We start from the raw sequence: 24,524 nt of genomic DNA on the forward strand, positions 1-24,524 counted from the left end.
TTCTATTTCAACCCTCTTTTATAATCAGTTTTATACTAGTCTCAAAAATAATTTTGGTGATTTTCTAATTTTTCACATCCCCTGTCAAAAATTATTTTTAATTTAAGAATTCCTTTTAATTCTAAAATAAACAGGGGCCTCAGCATCAGTGTTTTTAAAACTCTTCAGATAATTCCAAAGTGAAGCCAAAGTGGAAACCACTGCTCTAGGAGATCGTATAAAGGAATTGTGAAGCAACTTATCCCTGTTGTAATTAGAAAACTTCTGTCAGGGATCTGCTCCATATGGAGGTGTTTTGCGGTCACCTAGGAGAGATTATCAACCCTTGACCAATGATTGGATGTTTAGACCAATGGTGCCACTTACCTACCAATGCAGTTTGAAATTTTACTACTCACATGCACTGGAACTATTTATTTTTATTTTTTTATATATTTTTTGAGATCAGAATCTGGATTTTGCCAGAGACTGGGTTTTGTTATTGCTGCTATTGCTTTTTTTTTTTTTTTTTAATAGGAATGACACAAGCTGGATTAAAGGGAAAGAGTCAGGTATATGCATAGCTTGAAACTTTATGCTGTTAGGAGGTGGGACTGTGGTTGGGTTCCCCCAAGTAGATCAGAGTCTGTGGGGTTTGGAATTCTTACAAGTATGAGGGGACAGAAGTTGGGTGTGGCCCAGCTCTCTTGTTGGTCTCACAGATGGTAGGGTAGGGGAATAGGTGGGATGGGACCAGAGAGCCTGTCAGAAGTAAAAATCAAATATGAGATCTTTCTCTTTATTACAAGAAGAGACTCTCCTGAGGATTCCACCTCTTTGCTTCTGGCTTTGTTCTTCACTTGTGGACAGAATGTTGTCCATATAGATGAGGCTATAGAAAAACAAGGATAGGTATCAGCCCGCTTCTTTATGTTCTGGCCAACGACCACTATATGACCAACATTCAAAGGGCAACGAATAAGTTTCTCACAGATTAAAGAAGACAGGATATACAATGTTAATGGATTGGAGGTTTCAATATTGTTAAGATGTTGATTTCTCAAAAAATCTCAATAAAATTGTAACAGATTTTTCTATGGAAATTGACAAGAAAATTCTGAAATTTATACTGGAGTACAAAAGACCTAGGCTAGACAATTTTTAAGGAAAAGAACAAATCCAGAAGAGTAATACTAAGCTAGTCTGTCTGGGACAAAGATAAAAAATAAGTGGGTCAGTAGAAGAGAATAGAGCCAAAATACAGGCCGTATTTATGGTCGCCTGATTTGTAACTAATATGTCACTGCAATTCAATAAGCCTAGAAGGTTTTTCTTAAATGTTGTGTGTCAATTGAATATCCATGTTACTCCTATCTCACTACGTACAATAAAGATGCATCATAGACCTAAATACAAAAGCTAAACATATAAAAATACTAGAAGAAAACATAAGAGCCTATCTGTATGACATGATATTTATGTACTTGGTTACTGTAAGCAGTGTTTCCTTAAATAGGACAAAAGTGAAGTAACCATCAAATAAAATTTGATAATGTAGTCTTCATTAAGATTAATAACTTTAAGTAAATAAAAAGATCAGCTTCAATCTGAAAGATGTTATTTACAATACATTTACCCAACAAAGTAGTTGTATCTAGGATATATATATAAATAACTAAAATAAAAAGAGAAATCAATATCAATAAGAAAAGGAGAAAGTGCTTACCAAAAACAAAGATTGGAACAGGAATTTCACAAAAGAGACTATCCAAGTGGCTCATAAAACTTGAAAAAACAACACGCTCAACATACATGAACAGTATGGATTTCACAGACATAACATTGAGTGAAAAAGCTAAATATAAAGAAAAGCTAAAATGTGTTTTAATTCATAGAAAGTTCAGAAACTTCAAAAACCAATTTATGGTAATAGAGGATACAGGAGTGGTTAGATTTATGATGTGATGTTCATTAAGAGGGAACAAAAGGAGCCTTATTTTTACCCTAAAGGACCAAATTGTCTTCATATTATAACTTTGATTCCTCTTGCTTGTTTCATAATGTTTTACATTTGTTATTATTTCACCACAATATTAAATATTTCAGGGGAAAGTAGACATTGCTGCCTTTTACCTAATTTTTTAGAAGAATATTTTTGTTTATAATTTCACTTGTTTAAAAAGAAACATGCCTGATCTCATTTGCACGTATCTGTTTCTCATTAATTTGAAGTCTTAGAAATTATGATTGAATATAATTTCTTTGCAAATATCTCATCAAAATATTTGAGATGATTGTTTTTCTTATTCAATATTGATGAATAGATTGTTTTGAACTGTTCCCAGTAGTTGGATCAAAAATCTGTGTTACTGATCACCTTATCAATTGGAAAAACTAGTGTAGAAATAATTTTTAAAAATGTCTTCTATGGGTCTTTCAATTTAAGTGGTAAATATATTTATGGGAATCTAGAATAAATAACACAAAAAGTTTTAAAAGGTAAGCATAAAATCAGTGATATTAGCCTAATACTAGTTCTAGATTGTTATTTATTATCTAATCTGACCTCATTAGACCTTCCAATATAATTGTTTTTTAAGGGATATTTGGAAGCTTTTCGACCCTTATTTTTTATAACTCAGCTTTGTTCTCTGGTGTCTCTTTGATGAGCAAGGCATTTAAGCAGTTCAGTGTTGGTTAAAAAAAAGCCTTGGCTGGATTCATTAATGATGAACATAACATGGCCTTATGTTAGTTAACCAAATGTACTTACTAAGACACATGAATACCTGTTTTGTTTCCTTACTGTTGATACACCTCATGTGCAAACACACTCCATTGATGAATGCTAAATGTTATTCTGCCCTCTACTGGTTCAAATTGGACTCTCCCATTTAGATGCATTCCAGGAAAACAGCTTCAAGGTAGAATCTTTTTTTTTTTTAAGACAGGATCTTGCTGTGTTGCCCAGGCTAGAGTGGAGTGGCACAATCACAGCTCACTGCAGCCTCAGCCTCCCCAGGCTTAGATGATCTTCTCATCTTAGCCTCTCAAGTAGCTGGGACTACAGGTGTACACCACCATGCCTTTTCTATTTTTTGTAGAGAAGGAATTTGGCCATGTTGCCCAAGCTTGTCTCAAACTTCTAGGCTCAAGGGATCCTCCTGCCTTGGCCTCCCAAAGTACTGGGATTACAGGCATGAGCCACCACACCCAGCTAAAGGTAGAATCTTAATGAACATTTCCCTTTATAAGCAAAACAAATAAAACACCAGGAGAACAGAGCCTGTGACCCCACCCACCCTGGCCACTGGCACCTGGGCTGTCAACAGCTACCAGAGCTTCTGACCTAGTGTTCCTAATTCTATGGGAACTTAACCAGTGGGTGCAGCCTCCTGTTTTCCCAGGAAGCATCTAGACAGCAGGGCAGGCATTCCCATCCACCCTTGCCACTGGTAGCCAGACAAGCCATGTCCACTGGAACTTCTAGATTGGTGGTCCTATTTCTGCCTGAATTTGCAAAGGGGCACAGGTTCCTGTTGCCCTGGAAACACCTGCATGACAGGGAGGGCGGCCCCACAAACCCCCACCTCTCATAGCCAGATGGCCCACACCTGCTAGAACTTCCAACCCAGCGGTCCCACTTCCACCTGAACTTTGTGGACAGGTGTAATCCTGTGTTTCCCCAGAAAGCACACAGACAGTAGATTAGGGCTGACCTGACATGGATACAGCATGTCTGCCAATGGTTGCCCTGCCTAAGGGAGTCCTGTGGATCAAAACACCCAACAAAAGAAGCATAGGCATGTAGGCAGTAATCAGAGTGGGCTCCTCCAAGACCCAGGAGCAGACTAAAATTGAAGCCTGTCAACTAAACCCAACTTATACCATAATCAAACCCCCAAGGGCATCAAAGAAAAAAAGAAAATATCCATCAAAAGGACAGCAACTTCAAAGATTGAAGGAACATCAGCCCACACAAATGAGGAAGAACCAGCACAAGAAAGAACCAGCAAAAAAGCCAGAGTTCCTTTTTTTCTTTCAAACAATTGCACTAGTTCCAAGCTGAGGAAAGAATCTCAGAGCTCAGAGACTGGTTTTCCTAAATAACTCAGTCAGACAGAAATAAAGAAAAATGAATAAAAAAGAACAAACAAAACCTCCAAGAAATATGGGATTATGGCAAGAGATGAAATCTATGACTCATTGGTATCCCTGAAAGAAACAGGGAAAAAACAATCAACTTGGAAAACGTGTTTCAGAATATCATCCATGAAAACTTCCTCGACCTCACTTACAGAGGCCAACATTCAAATTCATGAATTAACAGAGAACCCCCACGAGATATTACACACCATCCTCAAGATATATAATCATCAGATTCTCCAAGGTCAAAATGAAAGAAAAATGTGAAAGGCAGCTAGACAGAAGGGGCAGGTTATCTACAAAGGGAACCACATAAGGCTAACAGTGGACCTTTCCACAGAAATTCTACAAATGAGAAGAGATGAGGGACCTTTATGTAGCATTTCTAAAGAAAAAAAAATTCCAACCAAGAATTTCATGTGCAGCCAAACTAGGCTTCATAGGTGAAAGAGAAATAAAATTATTTTCAGACAAGCAAATGCCAAGGGAATTTGTTACTACCAGACTTGCCTTACAAGAGGTCCTGAAAAGAATGCTAAATATGGAAAGGAAAAAAACATTACCAGCCACTACAAAAGCACACTTAAGTACACAGACCAGTGACGCTATAAAGCAACTGCACAAACAAGCCTGCATTCTAATCAATTAACAGCATGATGACAGGGTGAAACCCACATATATTAATATGAACCTTGAAGGCAAATGGGCTAAATGCCCCACTTAAAAGGCACATTATGGCAAGTGGGATAAAGAAGCAAGACCCAATGGTAGGGTCTCTTCAAGAGACCCATCTCAAATGCCATCTATATGCTCAAAATAAGGGCTGAAGAAAAATCTACCAAACAAACAGAAAACAGAAAAAAGCAGGGGTTGCTATTTTAATTTCAGACAAAATGGACTTTAAGTCAACAAAGATCAGAAAAGATAAATAAGGTGAAATGGTTTGGCTGTGTCTCCATCCAAATCTCATCTTGAATTGTAGCTCCCACAATTCCCATGTGTTGTGGGAGAGAACGGATGGGAGGTAATCGAATCATGGGGGCGGGTCTTTCCTGTGCTGTTCTCTTGATAGTGAATAAGTCTCATAGTTTTATAAGGGGGGTTTATAGATTCTGATATAGTTTGGCTGTGTCCCCACTCAAATCTCATCCTGAATTCCCACATGTTGTGGGAGGGACCCAGTAGGAGATAATTGAATCATGGGGGCAGGTCACTCCCATGCTGTTCTCATGATAGTGGATAAGTCTCATGAGATCTGATGGCTGTATAAGGTGGAGTTTCCCTGCACAAGCTCTCTCTCTCTGCCTGCTGCCATCCATGTAAGATGTGACTTGCTCCTCCTTGTCTTCTGCCATTATCATGAGGCCTCCCCAGCCACTTGGAAGTGTAAGTCCATTAAACCTCTTTCTTTTGTAAATTACCAAGTCTCGGGTATCTTTGTCAGCAGTGTAAAACTACACTAATACAGATTCCAGACCAAGTTGAATCTATTAAACAAAAACAAAAAAACATATTTGTCCTAAACTTATAACTGGATAAATATTGAATATTATTATGTAGTGTGAGGACATTTTCACACTACTATAAAGAAATACCTACAACTGGATAATTTATAAAGAAATAAGATTTAATTGGCTCTTGGTTCTACAGGCTGTACGGGAAGCATGATGGCATCTGCTCATCTTCTGGGGAGGCCTTAGGAAACTTACGATTATGGTCAAAAGGGAAGGGGGAGCAGGCACATCACATGGCCAGAGCAGGAGAGTGAGTGAGTAGGGAGGTGCTGCACACTTTTAAATGACTAGATCTCATAAGAAGTCACTCATTATTGTGAGGACAGCACTGAGAGGATGGTGCTAAACTATTAAAGTGAAATCAGCCCCAATGATACAATCACTTCCCACTAGGTCCCACATCCAACACTGGGGATTACAATTCAACATGAGATTTGGATGGGAACACATCCAAACTGTATCACGTGTGAAGTATTAATTTATAGCTCCAATCCTGAAACTTGGTTTTACTTTTTTATTTTTCATAGGAAGTTAAGTTGCCTCAGTCCTCTAGATTCTTTCTTTGTATGGTATTTATGGGACCACCTTTGGCAAATCAGCTCTTTAGTAACTGGACTCTGTCTTATTGACTGCATTATCCTCAGCACCAAGTCTAATGTACTCAATAAATAATTTTTACTAAAACAATTTTTCAGATTTTCTCCTCATACTAAAAGGTGTTCATGAGTGAGCACATTATTTTCCTTCATTAAGGCCATATTTGCTAGGATTATAATAGACAATGGCTAATATTTCCACTCTTCTCTTACTTAGTGTCAATAATGCTTATAGAGTTTATTGCCAGATGCACTAGATATCTAGTTCCTTTAAGAAATATATGGCTGGGAATTCAAATGCAAGAGCAACATAATTTTCAGCTATTGCATAGTACTATGTTAAACTATATTATGACTTCATCTCTAGTTTGCCCTCTACTTTTTTATAATAGAAATTAACCAGCCTGGTGTCATGTATAGAGCCACATGTCTAAACTTACTCTCCCTGATTCACACAGCTCACAGTAATTAGACAACTCACAGTACTTTTTGAAGGTAGTAGTTCTGTGTCTCCAAATCATCAATTTTCCACCTTTCTTGACTTTGTCAGGTGAGGCTGACTTCCCAGAATGTGTGTGCGAGCTGTAAATTCATTTTCCATCACTCAGAAACCTAGGTTTCATGTCATTTGATGACATTTAGATGATACCATGATAAAATCAACATGTCTATATATGGGTAGAGACCAGAAAGGAACCGTTTTTTAAATAAACCAAGTAAATTTTAGTATTCATTATTTTTAATGATTTAACTCTTTATATTGTTAAACAATTAAAATGCTCAAAGTTTTGAAATTGAGACCGGAGTTTCCATAGTAAATGAGCTTTCTTTCTAAAAATGTATTTTGCAAAATTAAGAACTTTTATTAGTTAATACAGTCAACACATTTTTATTGGATTTTAGAGTTCAACCTAATCATCATATCTTTCGAATGCAGGATAATTCTGCCAAAGCTATTTTTCTTAGTCTGTCAAACACTAGGAATGAAACGTTTTTTCCTTATTCACTCAGATTGTTGGACCAAGTGAACTAGGAAACAAGTTGGGGTCATATGTATGTTCCCTTTTCATGTGATATTGTACTGTGCAAATTTGTTTTGCCATCCCTGGACTTTTTTCATTTTCATTTTCAGCTTATGTCAATAAAGGAATGTAAACATGATGGAAACAAATGAAATGTACATTGTTTCTAGATAGTATTGGCAACACCCGGTGTCTTTCTTTGTCATTTCATTTTCCCAGAAAGTAAAAGTGGTCTGATTTCATATCCCAATGCATGAAAACAAAAAGAAAACAATGTGTGTCTAAATGAGACTAGAATTTAAGAAGGGACACAATAGAAATTAGAAAATCTTTAATAAGTGAAAATTAAAAGAAAATATACCAAAACCCATGCAATACAGTGAAAACAGTGCTAAGTGGGAAATTTACAGCTGTAAAAGCTGACACTAAAAAAAGAAGAAAGAGTTCAACTCAACAATAGAACTGTGCACTTTAAGTAACTAAAAAAAAGTACAAACAAAAGCCAAATCTAGCAGAAGAAAGGAAATAATAAAACTGGAGCAAAGATAAATAAAATAGAGAATAAGAGCAATTTTTAAAAATCACTGAAACTAAGAGTTGTTTTTTTTTAAAAAATTCAACAAATTGACAAACCCTTACTAGGATTATTTTAAAAAGAGAGAGAGAAGACTCATAAAACAAAAATAAGAAATACAAGAGGAGACACTACAACTGATGCCACAGAAATAAAAAAAGATCATAAGAGACAACTATGAACACATACACTCCAACAAATTTTATAACCTAGAAAAAATGGATGGATTCCTAGAAACATACCCCTTACCAAGACTGAATCATAAAGAAATAAAAAATCACAATAGAACTATAAGGAGATTGAATCAATAATTTAAAACCCCTGAAAAAAGAAAAGCCCAGGACCAAATGGCTTCACTGGAGAATTTTACCAAACATCCAAAAAAGAATTAACATGATCCTTCTCAAATTCTTCTGTAAGATCGAAGAGGAGAGGACACTTCCAAACTAATTTTATGAGTCTATATTTAGGCAAAAATCCTCAGCAAAATACTTGCAAACAAAATTCAACAGCATATTAAAAGGATTATACACCATGGCTACATGGTTTAACATATAGAAATCAATGTAATAAACTAAATAAACAGAATGAAGGGGGAAGAACCATGATCACCTCAATTGATGGTGAAAAACCATTTGACAAAATTCAGTGTCCTTTCATGATTTAAAAAAAGGCTCAATAAACTAGGAATAGAAGGAAATTATCTCAACACGATAAGGGCTATTATATGAAAATCCCTCCATTAACATCATACTCAATAGTGAAAACCTAAAAGGTTTTCCTTTAAGCTCAGGAAAAAGGCAAGGATGCCATTCTCATCACTTCTATTTATCCATAGTATTTGAAGTCCTAGCCAGAGTCGTTAGGCAACAAAAACAAATAATAAGCATCCAAATTATAAAGGAGGAAATAAAATGATTTCTGTTGGCAGAGGACATAGTCTTATATGTGAAAAATTTGAAAGATCACAAACACACACATACACACACACACAATGATAACTTATAAATGAATAGAGCAAAGTTTCAGGACACAAAATCAACAAACAAAAATCAATCGTATTTCTGTATACTAACAATGAATAATCCCAATAGGAAATTAAGAAAATACTCTCATTTACAATGGCATCAAAACCATAAAATATTCAGGAATAAACTTAACCCAGGAGGTGAAAGACATGTACACTGGAAACTATCAAATACTGCTGAAGAAATTAAAGATGACAAAAATAAATGGAAAGACATTTATTTATATCCATCATGTATTGGAAGACTTAACATTGTTAAGATTTTCATATTCTCCAAAGTCATCTACAGATCTAATGCAATCCCTATCAAAATCGCAGAGGCATTTAAAGATTTATTTATTTTATTATAATTTAAGTTCTAGGGTACATGTACACAAGGTGCAGGTTTGTTACATATGTATACATGTGCCATGTTGGTTTGCTGCACCCATTAACTCATCATTTACATTAGATATTTCTCCTAATGCTATCCCTCCCCCATTTCCCCACTCTACAATAGGCCCTGGTGTGTAATGTACCCCGCCTTGTGTCCAAGTGTTCTCGTTGGTCAATTTCCACCTATGAGTGAGAACATGCGGTGTTTGGTTTTCTGTCCTTGTGATAGTTTGCTCAGAATGATGGTTTCCAGCTTCATCCATGTTGCTACAAAGGACATGAACTCATTCTTTTTTATGGCTGCATAGTATTCCATGGTATATATGTGCCACATTTTCTTAATCCAGTCTATCATTGATGGACATTTGGGTTGGTTCCAAGTCTATGCTATTGTGAATAGTGCCGCAATAAACATACATGTGCATGTGTCTTTATAGTAGCATGATTTATAATCCTTTGGGTATATACTCAGTAATGGGATTGCTGGCTCAAATGGTATTTCTAGTTCTGGATTCTTGAGGAATCGCCACATTGTCTTCCACAATGGTTGAACCAGTTTACAGTCCCACCAACAGTGTAAAAGTGTTCCTACTTCTCCACATCCTCTCCAGCACCTGTTGTTTCCTGACTTTTTAATGATCACCATTCCACCTGGTGTGAGACGGTATCTCAATGTGGTTTTTATTTGCATTTCTCTGATGACCAGTGATGATGGGTATTTTTTCATGTGTCTGTTGGCTGCATAAATGCCTTCTTTTGAAAAGTGTCTTTTCATGTCCTTTGTCCACTTTTTGATGGGGTTGTTTGATTTTTTTCTTGTAAATTTGTTTAAGTTCTTTGTAGATTCTGGATATTAGCCCTTTGCCAGATGAGTAGATTGCAAAATTTTTCCCCCATTCTGTAGGTTGCCTGTTCACTCTGATGGTAGTTTCTTTTGCCGTGCAGAAGCTCTTTAGTTTAATTAGATCCCATTTCTCTATTTTGGCTTTTGTTGCCATTGCTTTTGGTGTTTTAGCCATGAAGTCTTTGCCCATGCCTATGTCCTGAATGGTATTGCCTAGGTTTTCTTCTAGGGTTTTTATGGTTTTAGGTCTAATATTTAAGTCTTTAATCCATCTTGAATTAATTTTTGTATAAGGTGTAAGGAAGGGATCCAGTTTCAGCTTTCTACCTATGTCTAGCCAGTTTTCCCAGCACCATTTATTAAATAGGGAATCCTTTCCCCATTTCTTGATTTTGTCAGGTTTGTCAAAGACCAGATGGTTGTAGATGTGTGGTGTTATTTCTGAGGCCTCTGTTGTGTTCCATTGGTCTATATCTCTGTTTTGGTACCAGTACCATGCTGTTTTGGTTACTGTATCTTTGTAGTATAGTTTGAAGTCAGGTAGCCTGATGCCTCCAGCTTTGTTCTTTTGGCTTAGGATTGTCTTGGCAAAGTGGGCTCTTTCTTTGGTTCCCTATGAACTTTAAAGTAGTTTTTTTTCCAATTCTGTGAAGAAAGTCATTGGTAGCTTGATGGGGATGGCATTGAATCTATAACTTACCTTGGGCAGTATGGCCATTTTCACGATATTGATTCTTCCTATCCATGAGCATGGAATGTTCTTCCATTTGTTTGTGTCCTCTTTTATTTCACTGAGCAGTGGTTTGTAGTTCTCCTTGAAGAGGTCCTTCACATCCCTTGTAAGTTGGAGGCCTAGGTATTTTATTCTCTTTGTAGCAACTGTGAATGGGAGTTCACTCATGATTTGGCTCTCTGTTTGTCTGTTATTGGTGTATAAGAATGCTTGTGATTTTTGTACATTGATTTTGTATCCTGGACTTTGCTGAAGTTGCTCATCAGCTTAAGGAGATTTTGGGCTGAGATGATGGAGTTTTCTAGATATACAATCATGTCATCTGCAAACAGGGACAATTTGACTTCCTCTTTTCCTTATTAAATACACTTTATTTCTTTCTCTTGCCTGATTGCCCTGGCCAGAACTTCCAATACTGTGTTGAACAGGAGTGGTGAGAGAGGGCATCCCTGTCTTGTGCCAGTTTTCACAGGGAATGCTTCCAGTTTTTGCCCATTCAGTAAGATACTGGCTGTGGGTTTGTCATAAATAGCTCTTATTATTTTGAGATACGTTCCATTGATAGCTAGTTTATTGAGAGTTTTTAGCATGAAAGGCTGTTGAATTTTGTTGAAGACTTTTTCTGCATTTATTGAGATAATCACGTGGTTTTTGTCTTTGCTTCTGTTTATGTGATGGATTACATTTATTGATTTGTGTATGTTGAACCAGCCTTGCATCCCAGGGATGTAGCCAACTTTATCTTGGTGGATAAGCTTTTTGATTTGCTGCTGGATTCCGTTTGCCAGTATTTTATTGAGGATTTTTGCCTTGATGTTCATCAGGGATATTGGTCTAAAATTCTCTTTTTTTGTTGTGTCTCTGCCAGGCTTTAGTATCAGGATGACGCTGGCCTCATAAAATAAGTTAGGGGGGATTCTGTCTTTTTCTATTGATTGGAATAGTTTCAGAAGGAATGGTACCAGCTCTTCTTTGTACCTCTGGTAGAATTCGGCTGTGAATCCGTCTGGTCCTGGACTTTTTTTGGTTGGTAGGCTATTAATTATTGTATCAATTTCAGAGCCTGTTATTGGTCTGTTCAGAGATTGAACTTCTTCCTGGTTTAGTCTTCGGAGAGTGTATGTGTCCAGGAATTTATTCATTTCTTCTAGATTTTCTAGTTTATTTGCGTAGAGGTGTTTATAGTATTCTCTGATGGCAGTTTGTATTTCTGTGGGATCAGTGGTGATATCCGCTTTATCATTTTTATTGCATCTGTTTGATTCTTCTCTCCTTTCTTCTTTATTAGTCTTGCTAGCAGTCTATGAATTTTGTTGATCTTTTCAAAAAACCAGCTCCTGGATTCACTCATTTTTTGCAGGTTTTTTTGTGTCTCTATTTCCTTCAATTCTGCTCTGATCTTAGTTATTTCTTGCCTTCTGCTAGCTTTTCAATGTGTTTGCTCTTGCTTCTGTAGTTCTTTTAATTGTGATGTTAGGGTGTCGATTTTAGATCTTTCTTGCTTTCTCTTGTGGGCATTTAGTGCTATAAACTTCCCTCTACACACTGCGTTAAAGCTGTCCCAGAGATTCTGGTATGTTGTGTCTTTGTTCTCATTGGTCTCAAAGAACATCTTTATTTCTGTCTTCATTTCGTTATGTACCCAGTAGTCATTCAGGAGCAGGTTGTTCAGTTTCCATGTAGTTGAGCAGTTTTGAGTGAGTCTCTTTATCTTGAGTTCTAGTTTGATTGCATTGTGGTCTGAGAGACAGTTTGTTATAATTGCTGTTCTTTTACATTTGCTGAGGAGTGCTTTACTTCCAACTATGTGGTCAATTTTAGAATAAGTGTGATGTGGTGCTAAGAAGAACGTATATTCTGTTGATTTGGGGTGGAGAGTTCTGTAGATGTCTATTAGGTCTGCTTGGTGGAGAGCTGAGTTCAAGTCCTGGATATCCTTGTTAACTTTCTGTCTCGTTGATCTGTCTAATGTTGACAGTGGGGTGTTAAAGTCTCCCATTATTATTGTGTGGGAGTCTAAGTCTCTTTCTAGGTCTCTAAGGACTTGCTTTATGAATCTGGGTGCTCCTGTATTTGGTGCATATATATTTAGGATAGTTAGCTCTTCTTGTTGAATTGATTCCTTTACCATTATGTAATGGCCTTCTTTGTCTCTTTTGATCTTTGTTGGTTCAAAGTCTGTTTTATCGGAGACTAGGATTGCAACGCCTGCCTTTTTTGTTTTCCATTTGCTTGGTAGATCTTCCTGCATCCCTTTGTTTTGAACCTATGTGTGTCTCTGCACATGAGATGGGTCTCCTGAATACAGCACACTGATGGGTCTTGACTCTATCCAATTTGCCAGTCTGTGTCTTTTAATTGGAGCATTTAGCCCATTTATATTTAAGGTTAATATTGTTTTTTGTGAACTTGATCCTGTCATTATGATGTTAACTGGTTATTTTGCTCGTTAGTTGATGCAGTTTCTTCCTAGCCTCGATGGTCTTTACAATTTGGCATGTTTTTGCAGTGGCTGGTACCGGTTGTTCCTTTCCATGTTTAGTGCTTCCTTCAGGAGCTCTTTTAGGGCAGGCCTGCTGGTGACACAATCTGTCAGCATTTGCTTGTCTGTAAAGTATTTTATTTCTCCTTCACTTATGAAGCTTAATTTGGCTGGATATGAAATTCTGGGTTCAAAATTCTTTTCTTTAAGAATGTTGAATATTGTCCCCCACTCTCTTCTGGCTTGTAGAGTTTCTGCTGAGAAATTTGCTGTTAGTCTGATGGGCTTCCCTTTGTGGGTAACCCAAACTTTCTCTCTGGCTGCCCTTAACATTTTTTCCTTCATTTCAACTTTGGTGAATCTGACAATTATGTGTCTTGGAGTTGCTCTTCTCGAGGAGTATCTTTGTGGCGTTCTCTGTATTTCCTGAATTTGAATGTTGGCCTGCCTTGCTAGATTGGGGAAGTTCTCCTGGATAATATCCTGCAGAGTGTTTTCCAACTTGGTTCCATTCTCCCCATCACTTTCAGGTACACCAATCAGACATAGATTTGGTCTTTTCACATAGTCCCATGTTTCTTGGAGGCTTTGTTCATTTCTTTTTACTCTTTTTTCTCTAAACTTCTCACTTCATTTCATTCATTTGATCTCAATCACTGATACCCTTTCTTACAGTTGATCGAATCAGTTACTGAAGCTTGTGCATTCATCACGTAGTTCTTGTGCCATGATTTTCAGCTCCATCAGGTCATTTAAGGACTTCTCTACACTGTTTATTCTAGTTAGCCATCCCTCTAATCTTTTTTCAAGGTTTTTAGCTTCTTTGCGATGGGTTTGAACTCCCTTCTTTAGCTCGCAGAAGTTTGATCTTCTGAAGCCTTCTTCTCTCAACTCGTCAAAGTCATTCTCTGTCCAGCTTTGTTCCGTTGCTGGTGAGGAGCTGCGTTCCTTTGGAGGGGGAGAGGTGCTCTGATTTTTAGAATTTTCAGCTTTTCTGCTCTGTTTTTTTCCCCATCTTTGTGGTTTTATCTACCTTTGGTCTTTGATGATGGTGACGTACAGATGGGGTTTTGGTGCGGATGTCTTTTCTCTTAGTTAGTTTTCCTTCTAACAGTCAGGACCCTCAGCTGCAGGTCTGTTGGAGTTTGCTGGAGGTCCACTCCAGACCGTGTTTGCCTAGGTATCAGCAGCAGAGACTGCAGAACAGCAAATATTGCTGAACAGCAAATGTTGCTGCCTGATTTTTCCTCTGGAAGCTTCATCTCAGAGGGGTACCCAGCTGTGTGAGGTGTCAGTCTGCTCCTACTGGGGAATGCCTCCCAGTTAGGCTACTCAGGGGTCAGAGACCCACTTGAGGAGGCAGTCTGTCCGTTCTCAGATCTCAAACTCCATGCTGGGAGAACCACTACTCTCTTCAAAGCTGTCAGACAGGGACATTTAAATCTGCAGAGGTTTCTGCTGCCTTTTGTTCGGCTATGCCCTGCCCCCAGAGGTGGAGTCTACAGAGGCAGGCAGCCCTCCTTGAGCTGTGGTGGGCTTCACCCAGTTCGAGCTTCCCGGATGCTTTGTTTACCTACTCAAGCCTCAGCAATGGTGGGCGCCCCTCCCTAAGCCTCACTGCTGCCTTGCAGTTAGATCTCAGACTGCTGTGCTAGCAGTGAGCAAGGCTCTGTGGGGGTGAGACCCTCTGAGCCAGGTGCGGGATATAATCTCCTGGTGTGCCATTTGCTAAGACCCTTGGAAAAGTGCAGTATTAGGGTGGGAATGACCCAGTTTTCTAGGTGCTGTCACGGCTTCCCTTGGCTAGCAAAGGGAATTCCCTGACCTCTTCCACTTCCTGGGTGAGGCAATGCCTCACCCTGCTTTAGCTCTTGCTCAGTGGGCTGCACCCAATGTCCTGTACCCACTGTCTGACACGCCCCAGTGAGATGAACCCAGTACCTCAGTTGGAAATGCAGAAATCACCCGTCTTCTGCGTCGCTTACACTGAGAGCTATAGACTGGAGCTGTTCCTATTTGGCCATCTTATTTATGCTCTAGATTTTCGTATCATAGAATAAATAAATCCTGATGGAATATTCCTGATGCAATATAGAAATTAAAGGTAAAATCAGATTTACAAGAAAATGAAGTGAATATTTGTCAAATCAAAAGAGAAATGTGACTAGGGAGAAGTGTACTTCTATATCTTAAATGATTCTTGCAGAAAAATACAAGGAACTGTCCAGGTATTGTATACAGGATAAATTTTTTTAAGGTGCCCATAGTATATATCTAAAGGAAATGAGTTCAATATGTCACAGAAATGTCTACATTTTTATGTTTATTGCAGCAGTATTCACAATAGCCAAGATATGGAATCAACCTATGTGTCCAGCAACAGATGAATGGATTTTAAAATGCGGTATATATACACAATTAAATACCACTAAGCCATAAAATCTTGTCATTTGTGGCAACGTGGATGAACTAGGAGGACATTATGTTAAGTGATATAAGCCAAGCACAGACAGACAAATTCCACATGATCTCACTCCTATGTAGCATCTAAAAAAGCTGATCTCATAGAAGTAGAGAGTGGAATAGTGAGTACCAGAGTCAGGGGAGTGTAGAGGACAGAGAGAGAGAAAGAGAGAGAGAGAGAGCTATTCAATGGGCGCAAAATTACAGTGAGACAGGAGGGATAAATTCTGGTGTTCTATTGCGTAGTAAGATGACTGCTTATATTTTAAAATAGCTAGAAGACATGATTTTGAATGTTCTTACCAGAAAGTATTGATAAATATTTGAGGTGATCAATATGCTAATTACTCTGAGTTGACGTTATGTGATGTATACATGTACCAAAACATCACAGTGTACCCCATAAACATATATAATTATTGTCAATTAAAAACAAAATAAATCAACTGTCCATAAAGAATTAGCTAATTAGCTATAATCTATTTAAAATGTCAATGATTAAAAATTATAAAATAATTGGCAGAGCACGTGGCTCATTCCTGTAATCCCAGCACTTCGGGAGGCCAAGGTGGATGGATCACTTTTGGCCAGGAGTTCCAGACCAGCTTGGACAACATGGTGAAACCCCGTCTCTACAAAAATAAAATAAAATAATTGGCCAGGTGTGGTAGCACACTGCTGTATCCTAGCTACTTGGGAGGCTGAGGCGCAAGAATCACTTGAGCCCCAGATGAGGAGGTAGCAGTGAGCTGAGATCACACCACTGCAGTCCAGCCTGGGCAACAGAGACAAGACCCTGTCTCAAAACAACAAAAAAAAAAAAAAAAAAAAAGAAAGAAATTGGCTAACATAGAAACTGTAGTAAATGAAGTTAACGGATAAAACAAAACGAAAGAATGAAAAAAAGAACTGAAATTAGCAAGTAAATATGTTACTATTGAAATTTACTACAAAATAATATTAATTACAATAATAAGTTATAATTTTAATAAATTACTGTTTTCAAATAAGAAAAGTTTTAAATCAAATATTTAAATAAGTAATAGCTTTTATAAATTGAATGTTAAAAATTTTCAGTACAGTATGGTAAATATAATTAATAACAACATGTACTTGAAGTTTGCTGAGGTAGTAGATCTTAAGTGTCCTCATCACACACACACAACATGATGAATATGTTAGGTGATGAATGTTTTAATTGGCTTGACTGTGGGAATCATTACACAAGGTACACTTACACCAAAACACTATGTTGTACACTTTAAATAATAGAAATTTTTAAATCCGTAAATCATACCTCAATACAAAATGTCAAAATGTTTGTTTCAATTGATCTATTATTTGAAAATGCTTTCAAAACACATGAAAAAAATATACATGGGTGTGTAAACAATATTTTCCTCCAGATACCACCTTATTTCCCAACTCCACTCCCCCAACTAACCTTCCCAGGGTGATTTTTTATGCACGGTATACCTAATTCCCCTTCTTGTGTTTCTTCTCCAACCTACTCTCATCTCTCATTTCTGTTCCAGTAATTCTACTAAACCATATACTCCATCATCAGTCAAGGTCACCAGTGACTTCTGTTTTCAGATTCACTAGGATAGTTTGGTCTTCCTTCCCTGAAAGTACCACTGTCCTTTCCTCATTAGTCTTTCCCTGATTCTTCCCTATTTCGCCTTCTAACTGCACTGGCTATCGGCCTCAGGGCATTTTGCAGACTCTACTCTTCAGTCCTTCCTTTAACTGCTGAGGGTCTGCAGGATAAAGTTTATGTCCTCATCACATTGTCCCCTCTGTTTATGTGACTACATCCATTCCCGTACCCTGATAATCAGACATAAAATAAAGAATCCCAAATTAACACCTTCTCCCATGGCATTCTAGACACATAATTCCCATCTGCCAATAAGACATGTACTTACATATCTGCCATGCACCTTAGGAAGGATATCTAATATTTTTCCCTTCCAAGCACCATTTATACCTAAAGCTTCTGATGTGAGAACATCACTTTTCTTTACTTCTCTTTGTAGCACTTAACATAATTGAAATAATATAAATATTTCTCCTGTTTTTACGTCTCTTTCCCTCTTAGACTGAGAGAAACTGTGTTTGCTTTATTCACCTGTATTTCTTTAAGAAAATCCCACAGTTTGCCATTTACTCAGTTTGCACATATAATAGGAATGAAATGAATGAGTTAATACATTTTACCATATTTTCAATTTGGTTTACAAAAAGAGAAAGTAGACATTGTTTTTAGAATAGAAACATTTACAGAGTTTTCTTTGACACGAATTTAATAAAACAAAATGCAAACTTAATATGAAAAAGTGAATGTTTTATAAATTTTAATATAATGTGAAGATGAACATATAAAATATATAAATATCATAAATACAAGGCATGAAAAAAAAGAAGGAAGATAAATAAACAGCATCAGGGCAGTTATCTCTGAGTTATGGATGCCCCAGGAGCTGAATGTTTTTGACATACACTTGCTTTGTGCTATTAATAAAGTATTTGCTAAAACTAATTCAATAATTTCTGATAAAACAGAAGTGAGCTTTTTGAATATCCAAAGTCACATGTACAAGTGTGATATGGCAGATTAGTCAATGAGAATCATTTCATGATGAGCCCAAGTCTTCATCCTTACTTCTCAATCTTTCTTGCAAACTTGTGGATGAAAAAGATCTCATGATTTCCAGTCTGACAACTTCCCAGGTACAATCTTTATTTCTTCTCTTTCAGGTAGAGATGGATTCCCTGAAATACCTCCTCAGGGCCAGTGTAGAGCCCTCAATCACCCCCCGCCCCCAGCTTTTCCCTCTCCCATCTCCTGCACCAAGCAGGTCTCCAGGTGTTCCAGCTGCTGATGACATACAGTGTGGAGTTGGTCCAGGAAGGTCATGTTCCATGCAGCAGTGGAGCGCTCTGTGTGAGAAGCTGAAGACCTGCTGCAGCACATCATAGAGGAAAGACATAGCCTGGGCCTTCTGCAACTGGCTGACTTCCACCATCTCCTGGGGGAATCTGAAGTCACTTCTGTCCTTCAGACACAAGAAGGGAGAGATTCTCCTCATTTGGCCCAGAAGCACCAAGGTGTTCCTGCCTAGCAGGCCATGATTCTGAGGTAGGTTACATCCTAGAGATCCAAAAGAGCCACAGCTGCACACCTCTAGGGCTGCCAGTAGAGGGAAGAGGAGGACCATTGGGAGATCAGGATGCTTTTGGCCTGGCTGAGCTGAGAGGTCTTCATAGAACCTTGGATCCTAGGTTCTATGAAGATATTCTATGTATGCATGGCTTTAATGGAGCACAAATAGTTTTTATTTTTCTGAGCATTTCTCTCAATTTTTAGTTCCACTTATTGTTTTCATTTACATGTCTTCTATATCAGCATCCACAACCTTTTGGCCACCAGTTTGGTGGAAGATAATTTTTCCCCAAAAAATGGGGTCGGGGAGGGAATGTCTTTAGAGGCATTAGATTCTCATTAGGAGACCACAACTTAGATCCTTCACATCTGCACTTCACAATAGGGTTCCTGCTCTTTTGAGAATCTAATGTCACTGCTGATGTGACAGGAGGCGAGCTCAGGCATTAATGCTTGCTGGTTGGCCTGCTTGCCTCCTGCTGTGTGGCCTACCAGGCCAGGACCGGTACCCCGGTCCATAGATGGGGGTTGAAAAACCTTGTTCTATATGACCTAAAAGGAGGTCATCACTCTACACTCTTGATTTTTGTAATAGAAGTTCAATATTCCCAGTAAACTTACGATATATCAATCCAAATGGATATTGATCGATCAGACGAGAAACATCTTTGTGCTACTGTTAGAAGTACATACTTTTAGCCCAGATCCTACCCTCCAATTTTACCCTCCATTTTGCATAGGAAATCAGGATCCCTGGGCCCTATGGGTTTCTGTATTCAGTTAGGGAATTACCTATCTCTGGAAATTAAAATTTTTAGGACTATCTTTGTTTGATATTTGATTCACAGAAGACGTTGATGGTTATTAGTGAAAGAACTTCTCTGGTGCTTCCCTCCTTCTAGAATATATTCACTCAGGTTCATGCGGTTATGTTTCCCTGGGGGCTCAAGCTTGGATCAATGAACATTGCTTTTTTTGCGTTATTTTCTTACTGGAGAAATATAGCACTCCTCAGGCTATGCCAATACACCTAAAAGAAATTCTGTTGGTTTTTTTTTCTTTTTTAAGGTGCATATGGGTGCGGAAATTTTAATCTTAAAATAATGTTATTTCCTCAGCAATGATGACTCCCAAGGTATTCATCACATCAAGTCATTCCCTAACTGCAGGCTCACAACGTCCTGACTTTAGAACTCCTTTCCCAAGGAGGTTCTTGCTTCTTTGTTGCCAAAACAATAAATCCTTTGTGACCTTTGCCCTTGCTCCTAGAATATTTGGGTGAAGGAGTATATGCTGTCAGTGGTGACCTGCTCTTCTTCTGACCCATGCCCTAGGTATCAAAGTCTCAACAGCCCTAGAACGCTGAGAGCAAAGGTTTGTTTTGTCTAAGTAGGTAAAGGAATTATCCAATTGTAATCATTTTATCTTCAGTAGTTAAATAATTTTTACTTCACCAAGTACAGCTTTTATTCTTTAACTCTTTTGCTATTTTAATTCTTTTAAACTATTGAACAGTGTTTATGCTTAAAATTTCTGAGCTATGCACAGGAGACTCAAAGATGCTGCTGCCTCTCTTTAGAGCCTCATATTACAGAAACTGGTGACACTCAAGTTGTTCACCAGTTCAGTGTGATCTGTTGAAGTTTCTTACATCTGTGTCTACATGAAACTTTGACGGTGCAGGGCAGTGAGCCCCATGCTATTACGTTGAAGAGTCATAGCCATCTTTCCTTTACTGATTTGTAATTCTTCATTTTAAATTTAAAGCTTAACAACAAATGAATTTTTAGAATACTTTTTTAACGTAGCGTTTTACTGGGCAAAGTTTGTCTTGCTGCTACCACATTACATTCTAATTCATGATGAAGTAACACAAACAAAGGAAAGTAAAAGAAAGGCAAAAGAGCTACACTGGTTTTCTCTATAATTTCCAAAATTCGTGTTTTTCTTGTTTCTCATTTCAACTTTTGTAGAAAGTACTACTTGACAGTTGTTTGTAGGGAGAAAGAAAACAGAAGCAATTCTGATTGTCATGAAAGTGAAATAAGGGGAGTGACTTTCCCCTTACTAACTGCAAAGTGTAAGTTAGCAAAATTCAGTGCAGCAAAAATTGGGGACTAGAGAGTTTTTGAAGATCAGCTACTTGACTTTCTTTCACTTAATCCACATGTGATCAGCTCTGGAGAGAAGGGAGAAGTCACACCAACCAACTCCCAAAAGATTGACAACCAGGCTGCAGTTGCTAGAACACCAACAAAGCTCTCTGGCAGGATATTAGACATTAAGTTTGTCTGAAGACTCTACCTAGTTAATAAATCCATCCAGGCAATGATAAGATAGCCTTGAGATTAAAAATCATCTATTTTAATCTGGATGATGATATTAATAATAATACTAATATTAAAAATGATAACACCAACATTTATTGCATGCCTAATAGGAACTATCCACTGTTTTAAGATTTTCTTTTTTTTTTTTTTTTTTTTTTTTCTTGAGACGGAGTCTTGCTCTGTCACCCAGGCTGGAGTGCAGTGGCGCAATCTCGGCTCACTGCAAGCTCCGCCTCCCGGGTTCACGCCATTCTCCTGCCTCAGCCTCTCCAAGTAGCTGGGACTACAGGTGCCCGCCACCACGCCCGGCTAATTTTTTGTATTTTTAGTAGAGATGGGGTTTCACCATGGTCTCGATCTCCTGACCTCGTGATCCACCCGCCTCGGCCCCCCAAAGTGCTGGGATTACAAGCGTGAGCCACCACGCCCGGCCAAGATTTTCTTTTTTGACACAGGGTCTTACTGTGTCACCTAGGCTGGAGTGCCGTGGTAAGATCACGGATCACTGCAACCTGACCTCCTGGGCTCAAGCAGTCCTTTTACCTCAGTTTCTTGAGTAACTGGGACCACAAGTATGCACGACCATGCTTGGCTAATTTTTCAAATTTTTTATAGAGACAGGGTTTCAACATGTGCCCAGGCTGGTCTGGTGCTCCTGGGCTCAAGCGATCATCCTGCCTTAGTGTTCCAATGTGCTGGGATTACAGGCATCAGCCACCATGCCAGGCTGTTTTAAGATATTTTTAAAAATACTAACCGTCTTCTCAATAACACTATTTGGATTACACCCTTTTATACAACTGTTTGGAGAGAAATATAAATCTGGAGGGATGAACTATTCTGACCACACCAACTGTGCAAGGTCAAAACTTTAGGGAGAATCAATATAATGGCTTTTCTGGAAGGGTCCTTTAAAGGAAGTTGGCAATAGATATGAACATAGGAAGTAAAGAAGAGGACATCAGATCAATGGAGCAGGGAGAGTGAGATGACTTAGGATTCTGAGATGCATTTTGAATGTCAAATGGTTGCTGTCTATTGCTTTACAGAGCAACGGGGGTGTAGTGTAAATGAATTGAACTGACTGCCTTTAAGTTCAATGGAAAAGCAGATGAAATATATTCCTTTTTTTTTTTTTTTTTTTGAGACAGAGTCTTGCTTTGTCACCCAGGCTGGAGTGCAGTGGCACAATCTCAGCTAACTGCAACCTCCACCTCCTGGGTTCAAGTGATTCTCGTGCCTCAGCTTCTGGAGTAGCTGGGACTATCAGCGCACACCACTACGCCTGGCTAATTTTTGTATTTTTAGTAGAGACAGGGTTTCACCATGTTGGCCAGGCTGGTCTTGAACCCCTGCCCTAAGTGATCCGCCTGTCTCAGACTCCCAAAGTGCCAGGATTACAGGTGTGAGCCTCTGTACCCGGCCAAGAAAATATCTTTTAAGTAGTAAAATGAAGTAGATTTGTCTGCCAATTAAAAAAAATCATAACATTTAATTAGTGATTTCTTCAAAAATATACTACAACAACTCTATTAACCCATCAACTGCAAACTCCTGGAAGCCAATTTATTTTTTACTCTTGAGTTTTCTTGTGTATTTAAGAATAAAGAGAAAACAACTAATAATTTCTGGGACAGCCCAGCCATATAGACTCTGACTTTCTCCTCCTTTAGGACTCACAGGTCAGCCTGCTGCTCTTATTGCCAGGGAGAAGGATATTTCTATCCCCAGCCCATTCAGGACTTAATCTTGTGTACTGATAGTGTCCAGTGAAGAATCTCTTCCCCTCTCTCTCTTTCGGTCCATTGATTGAGTTGTGAGTGCTGAAAAGATCATTTGTATGACCAAGATTGTGATGCTTAGATGTTTATCCCCAGCAAACATGTAAACTATAGAAATCTCGGTTGTCTCCGAGACAAACATCTAAACTGTATAGCATCTAAGCAGCCTGAGGCTTTCACCAGATGCCCAGTCTTCCAGCCAGCAGCATTGTGAGCCAAATAAACATTTTTTTCTTTATAAATTACTCAGCCTCAGGTATTCCTTGATGGTGTAACTGAACCCAGGTTCAGCTGCTCACCTCCCAAAAACCAAACTCAAGAGAAGAGAGTTGTTGAGGGGGAAAGCAGGTTCATTATGAAAGCCTGCAAACTGAGAAGACGGTAGACTAGTATCTTCAAATACCATCTTAAGACAGTACAAATTTCAGGCTCTTTTTAATGTTAAGGGCAGGCAGAAGAGGAGGGGGTCAGGATGAAGAGGTGACCATCAATAGCAGACAACTGGGCACCAGCACAGGTCCAAGGAATTTGAAAAATTATTTGTTCTTAGTCAGGTCACAATGCTCCTATGAATCTTTAAGGTAACATAGTTAGTTGTTTACATTCTTCTCCTTTAATCCCAGAGTTAGTTTTAAAAATTACATGATTGCTGTTTTTGCACATTATCTCTGCTCTAAAATTATCCCAACCTATGTGCAGGAATGGGTGTAGGCCCCATAAACAAAATGGAGTTAGTTATGTTAGGTATTTTGCTGTCTCACTGCTACAATTGCAACACAAAATGAACGCTTTTAAAGGGCTGCTTGCCAAGGAAGGTCTGGCTTTAACTACAGACTCAGCCACATTGCTTAGTATGGTTGTCTTTGGCTGTGTATGGTTGTCTATGGTTGACATTACAATAGATGATATTTTCCAGTCATAGTAATAGGTTATATCACAAAATAAATGTTTACAAAGTGAAAATTGTAAGGAACACCTCTTATAACCAAGCAGTTCCAAAACAAACAGAAACAAATACGGTGGGCTTACTGAGCACTTTCATACATTGTTCTGCATCTGTATAAGTATATGCTTTATGAATTTTTGTTTTGCAATCATTTGTACTCATTCATTCATTTATTCATTTTCCGATCCACTTATTCCATTTCAGGGTCGAAGGTGGCAGGAACCTATCCTCACAGATCAGGGTGTAAGGTGGAAACCCCCGCTGGACAAGAAGCTATTTAATCACAGGGCACACTCATACACACACACTCACTCACTGAGACTAGAGAAATTTAGACAAACCAATTAACTTAACATGCACATATTTGGGATGCAGGAGGAAACTGAAGTACCTGGAGAAAACTCATGCAGGCGTGGTGAGAACTCCACACAGACAAGGCCCTGGTAGGGAGTCAGTTTCTTCTCTCATCAATGTTACAAGGAAATGACATAGAATGAAATGACGTTATTGGAGGGTCTTCCTGTGACCCTTCTGTTTAAGAATTGT

At 38.3% G+C, this 24,524-nt stretch overlaps 1 pseudogene; it reads right to left on the minus strand.

The window, feature by feature from the left end:
- Positions 1 to 18,187: 18,187 nt before the first annotated feature.
- On the minus strand, positions 18,188 to 18,976 carry LOC129490326 (interferon omega-1-like; annotated as a pseudogene).
- Positions 18,977 to 24,524: the final 5,548 nt, after the last annotated feature.

Source organism: Symphalangus syndactylus, chromosome 9, assembly GCF_028878055.3.
Source record: "Symphalangus syndactylus isolate Jambi chromosome 9, NHGRI_mSymSyn1-v2.1_pri, whole genome shotgun sequence".
In the NCBI taxonomy this organism is placed as follows: Eukaryota; Metazoa; Chordata; class Mammalia; order Primates; family Hylobatidae; genus Symphalangus; species Symphalangus syndactylus.